The sequence below is a fragment of the Lepeophtheirus salmonis genome, chromosome 1 (genome assembly GCF_016086655.4).
Source record: "Lepeophtheirus salmonis chromosome 1, UVic_Lsal_1.4, whole genome shotgun sequence".
Taxonomy (NCBI): domain Eukaryota; kingdom Metazoa; phylum Arthropoda; class Copepoda; order Siphonostomatoida; family Caligidae; genus Lepeophtheirus; species Lepeophtheirus salmonis.
This window is the reverse complement of record NC_052131.2, coordinates 13425810-13431455: the sequence shown is the minus strand read 5'-3', so window position 1 is coordinate 13431455 and position 5646 is coordinate 13425810. Positions and strand designations below refer to the sequence as shown.

The 5646-nt window shown below is 28.5% G+C and overlaps 1 long non-coding RNA gene across 1 annotated transcript; it reads left to right on the top strand.

Annotated features, from left to right (window-relative positions):
• Nucleotides 1-629: 629 nt before the first annotated feature.
• LOC139907534 (uncharacterized) lies at nucleotides 630-1660 on the top strand. Its single transcript, XR_011784225.1, has 3 exons — nucleotides 630-753; nucleotides 818-1194; nucleotides 1325-1660. It is a non-coding gene; the product is annotated as an uncharacterized lncRNA (long non-coding RNA).
• Nucleotides 1661-5646: the final 3986 nt, after the last annotated feature.

Here is a 5646-nt window from a genome sequence, read left to right as displayed (position 1 = left end):
TATTGCACAGAAATGGCCCAATAGATTTTCTCCCCTGATCAACTATGGCCTTTATTGCAAACAATTCGGCCGTTAGAAGCTGGCGATCGAACAGAAGCGGCCAGCATTGGTGAATGAGAGACAAAAAAACATCATCATGACAACGCCAGGTCACACACACCTTTGATGAATTACTCAGAAGCTCCGGGAGCTCGAATGGGTAGTTCTTATGCATCCACCATACAGTCCATACCTGGCACCAAGTAACTACTACTTGTCTTTGTCTATGGCGAACACGCTTGGGTGTACAAATTAGGCCCCTATAGAAGCCTTTGAAAATTGGTTGCCAAAAATGTTTTGTAAATAGAGACAAGGACAAGGAATAAAAGTCAAAAATACGAAATTACTTTTTCCCTTTGCTATTATATATATTTTGACTTTTTAATCTGTTAAAAATTAAAATTAAATCTATTCAAGGCCATGGATTACTTAACATCTGGATTAACTATTCGCTTTTAAAATAACGCAACCTCTCTATAAAAGTATTTCTGTTTTGATTCAATAAGTTATAAATATATTCTTTTATTGTCAATTAGTTATAAATAAATATTGTTTTGTAAAGAAATTGATTATTCTTTCTAGACGTGAAATATGCATTGTGTTCAAATTGTTCAAATTGTGTGGTTCCTTTTTGCCACACTGGTAAAACATCTCATCAAAAATTTTGAAATTCTTAATAAATGGAAATCAGCTAAAACAATAATTAGATACTTGGTAAAAAAATACAATATATTTATTTTTAATGAGAATCTATATACAATTATTATTATTTTTATAGATGGTAAATCCGTTGAAGGCTCTAAAAAGTTATTTTTCTCTTTATTTTAAGAATGTAGATTTTGTAACAGAAATTACTGACAAAATGGAGAATTAAAAAAGACGTATCTTAAGAAAAAGTTTTATACCATCTTAAGGATTTTAAAAAAAAAGTGACAATTAAACAAAGTACCATTATAATGCCAATGACTGAAGTGTGTCGTAATCGGATAAATGATGAAATAGAATTGATTGTGCAAAAGTTTTGAACAGAACAGGATATTTTAAATTTGTCGGAGCTCAAAAAAAAAAATATATATCAATTGTTACATACAAAGACAAGAGCAGATTGAATGGAAGATAAAGTTCAATTTCTGTACTTTACAAAATCAGATTAAGGTATTTTGCACATTACACAAAATTAGTGATTTGATAAATCTCTTTTGGAGAAGATAATTAATTATTATTATGATTTAATAACTATATTTTATTTAATTAATGATTGATAACTATTTCTATTTCTTTTTAGGTTGTCCAGATATTGGATTTAGTTAAATAATTCAATGATACTTAAAATATTAAATTTGGAATAGTGCGAATAAGATTTTAATGAAAGAAATTAGTCATTGGTGGTTGTAGAGCGAATACATAAATGTACTAAATTTTTAAATTTACTAGCTTTTTTGAAGACTAACTATGAGGACGTTAACGAATAATATGCAATCATTAGTTAAAATGAGCTTCAATCAAAACATTTCCAATTCAGTTCCATTAATTTATGATGAAAAAATAGTTTTTATTTCCGAGCAATACATTATTGTATTTTCAAATAAAAATAATAATTATAGAACTGAGGAAGATAAAAGTTTGTTCGTTACTTTATATGTCGATTACTTTACATTGAGTAATCAATGTAATGATGAGTTATTTCAATTAAAGATTCATAGTATTCATATCTAAATATAATTTAATACATAAATATCCAAAAGTAAAAGTTGAACTTGCTGTCGCAATAAATTATCAGAATCAATTTGAAATGAAGTAAATATCAAACCAAGTTCATTATGTGCCGTGTTTTCAGTATGAATAGTAGTGATAATAACGATTTGTTACATTAAAATAAGCAAAGTATGTAGTAATTTATGCTTAACATGTTTAATAATCCATACTTGTTTTCTGTATTCAAAAAATAAGTTTAAAATTCCTGTGATTAAAGGTACATATTCAAGCAGATATGTACGGGGAGGATGAGGCAACCTTGATAATGAAATCTTCAAAAATGAACCACAAATATATAATCATCTAGAAAATTAAATCAAGAACACTATTTCCAACACTTTTAATGAATTAGAAAAGAGAGAAAAAATCCAAACACAAGAGGTGAGACAAGAATTACTTAATGTAGAGTCATCTATAGATCAAAACAGGTTCATCAAGAGACGTTCTTTTCCAATCCAAGAGAAATATGATTTACTACGAAGGAACTGATAATCCCATAACTATATTATAGATATTCCTTCAAATAATTTCATCCTTCGAAATGATTCAATAAGAGGTCCTTCCTCTATACTCACTGATAAAGGTTATTTATAATTATAAGTTAGATTTGAAAGGAATAAAATGAAATCCTGTATAAAAAATTAGCTTTTTCTTCGACAAAATTAAATCACACTTGATCATTGCTTTTGGAGGATTCTTTCCAGTTTTACCAACAAAAAATGAAACTTTCCGAAAAAAATCTTTCACCAGACGATCCACAATATCATGATTGATTACGTAGATAACAAATGACGGTTTTCAATGGATGATCGGATAAGTTCATGATTCATCACTTTTTAACAAGCATTAATTCTTTTCTTTTACAATTTGTATTTAGTACAAGAATTGTTCAATATTTATTTTAAAAGTTCTTATAATGAGGTTGCGTGGCTTGTGTCTATCTAGATGTTAAGTAATCCACGTCCAGGGTTACCTAATTGAAAATGAATCATATCTTGTTAAATCAATATCATACACGTGATATAATTATTAGCCTTACCCCTGTGGTTATAATTATCACAATCATTCCTTTAATCAAGCTTATTCCCACCCTCTCTTCCTAGGTATATGTGTTGAATCTACCCTACCTATCATTAAGCAAGATTTAAAAAAAAATCAATTATCTTACAGATCCTCTTATTAAAATTTATACGACTCATTGTAGAAACATATTTAGATATAAGGAGTATAAATCCCATACATAAAGCCATATAAATTCATTTCCTTTTCATACAGATTATCATGTAAATTTAAGTTTATTCAAGTTTAAATCATATTTTGGAGCCATTGTTGAGTTGAATCCCTCAATTTGATTTTGTTATTGGTTTTAAAGAATGACGACACACTCAAAATGAAGGATTTATGCAAAGGTGACTAACCATGTACTTTTCCCTGGACATAATTTCATACTAAATCATCTCCAGAGCGTCTGATGACTTTTCTATTAACTCATAAAATGTCAGATTTTAAATATAACAAATTGAAAATCGTCATGAAATGTATGTAAAATAATGAAATAAAAAATATATATTTATTTATTAATATTTTATTATTCATTTCATTAGTATCAAAATATCAATCCGCCCCCCTCAAGGAATTGGGGCCATGTCCTCTTTTTAAGGATCAAAATACTATAATACCTTGACATACGAGTTTTATTTGACTTACTGGACATAGCCAGTAAGTCAAATAAATTTATCCGACAAGAAAATACTACAGAAATTAAGCTTGAAGTGGCCTTTGAGTCTCATCACCAACTCTCGACTACGGTAGTGACAAAGATTTTTCTTAGCGGGACTTTTTGACAGTTTTAAGATATAGGTTATGTTTTTATAATCTTCCGTATTATAGAGAATCATTGGAAAAATATAGTTTTCTTTTAAAAGTGCAAATTACAACAAGTTACCTTTTTTTTAGATTGAAAAAGGGACAAATAATTGATAAAAACATTCGTTATGCAACTAGCTCGTATCTTAAAAATCTTGTATGCTGGAAATCTCGTATCTCAAGGTATTACAGATCACTCCATTTAATGTTTTAAACAAGCTCCATTTTATTGGATTGAGGGAATCAAACACACACACACACGTGTGCTTATATAATGGACAAACCGTTGAAAAATAAGCATCATCAACGTGTGATGAAAATGGGCGGGAAGGCATCAATAAGTTCCCAGGGGATTGATATTCCTTAGAGATTGGATAATATGTATGTATGTAGATTATAGACGCATATTGAAAAGTCAATAAATTTGATTTATCTGTGATGCTTCTTTATTTCTCAATATCGAAAAGAAGTTCAGAGCCAGATTATGTCCTGAATATGGGTGTATTCGCATGTATATACTTTTTATTTTTATACATAATTCTACCATAAGTGAAAGATTTTACTTCTCCCTGAGGCAACAATGGACCAGCTGGTCTTCATTCCATTTCTTTTATCAGCTAGAAGTATACGTGTTATTTTTCATTTTTGTTAATGGATTTATCGAACCTGATATAATCGCTTTTAAAAGAGAATCTTTAATACCCAAATATGTAATTATATTATTGTTGAAGGTGAGAAGGTGATCAGCATTACGGAGAAGTAAATTGAGATTGTCAAAAAAGGTTTCAAACTATTTTCCTTTTTTATCATTGTATAAAACAATGGTCCTAAATCTCTGGTACATGAGCTTCTTTTACAGTTTCAGTGGTTCTAAATACTGACTCTGTCGACGCAGAAGCAAATAACTTTTTATTTCAAAATATTTTTACATCTAGTATTCAATTGATTTATTATAACATTATAGATAACAAAATAGAATGTATCTTATAAACAACTGGTTGTCCAAAAATTTCCATAACATTATATACAAAAATGTTGAATTTTAAATTGTTAAAATAATGGTCGTATTTGGAAATGTAAAAAAGCTTGAGAATCACTGGTCGAAAATACGATAAAAAAAAGCCATCAAGTTAGGAATATACATTTAAAATCTATCAAACATTATGAGGGATCCATGGAAAGGCATTCAATCATAAAATCTATATGTATGTAAAGTTCACGAACTGCAAAATAAATGTTGCAAATATGCTAATATCCATTGAAGATGATAATTTTTGCAATAAAATAAGAGGTATTAAGACATTCATAGGTAGGTTTAAGTAGATATGAGCATTAGCCATGAGGTTTTGAAATATGTTGAAGTTTAAGAATGAATAATGCCATTAAAATAGGAGTATTAAATGAAATGCAATCATCCATCCAGACAATATGAGAGATCTGTCTAAGTAAAAAAAGAAAAAAGAAGAAGAGAGAAGAAATTGCAAAAAACAAGAGTCAAAATATTTTTACTTATCGATGATTTAATACATACTCGTGATGAGTGGGTTGTTTTTTTTACCCTAGGGTTCCTGTATCTTTTGAATTATGTCACTTCGGGCAAATCCCCACATTTTATCTAATTTGTGTATGTACTGTGGAAAATGTGACAAGAAAATCAAAAACTGAAAATGAGAAGTTCATTTATAAAATTTTCTATAGACCTTTCACTCATAATGAAATTAAAATTAAAATTATTTTGTTAGTGTAACGTAATGTTTTTAAATAGAACCTTCTATCCCCTATAATTTTTAAACCAGGGGTGTTCATAGATTTTTTTGCACTTATCATTTAAAAATTATATCTTTGTAGAAAAATAACAAGTAGAAAACAGGTAAAAAAAATCAAATTTTCTTTTCTACAAAAAGTTGATTGTTTAAATTCTGGCTGGACCCCTAAAATTTAATCGGAAATTTTACAAAAACTATTTTGTCTCATAAAAAAATAAGC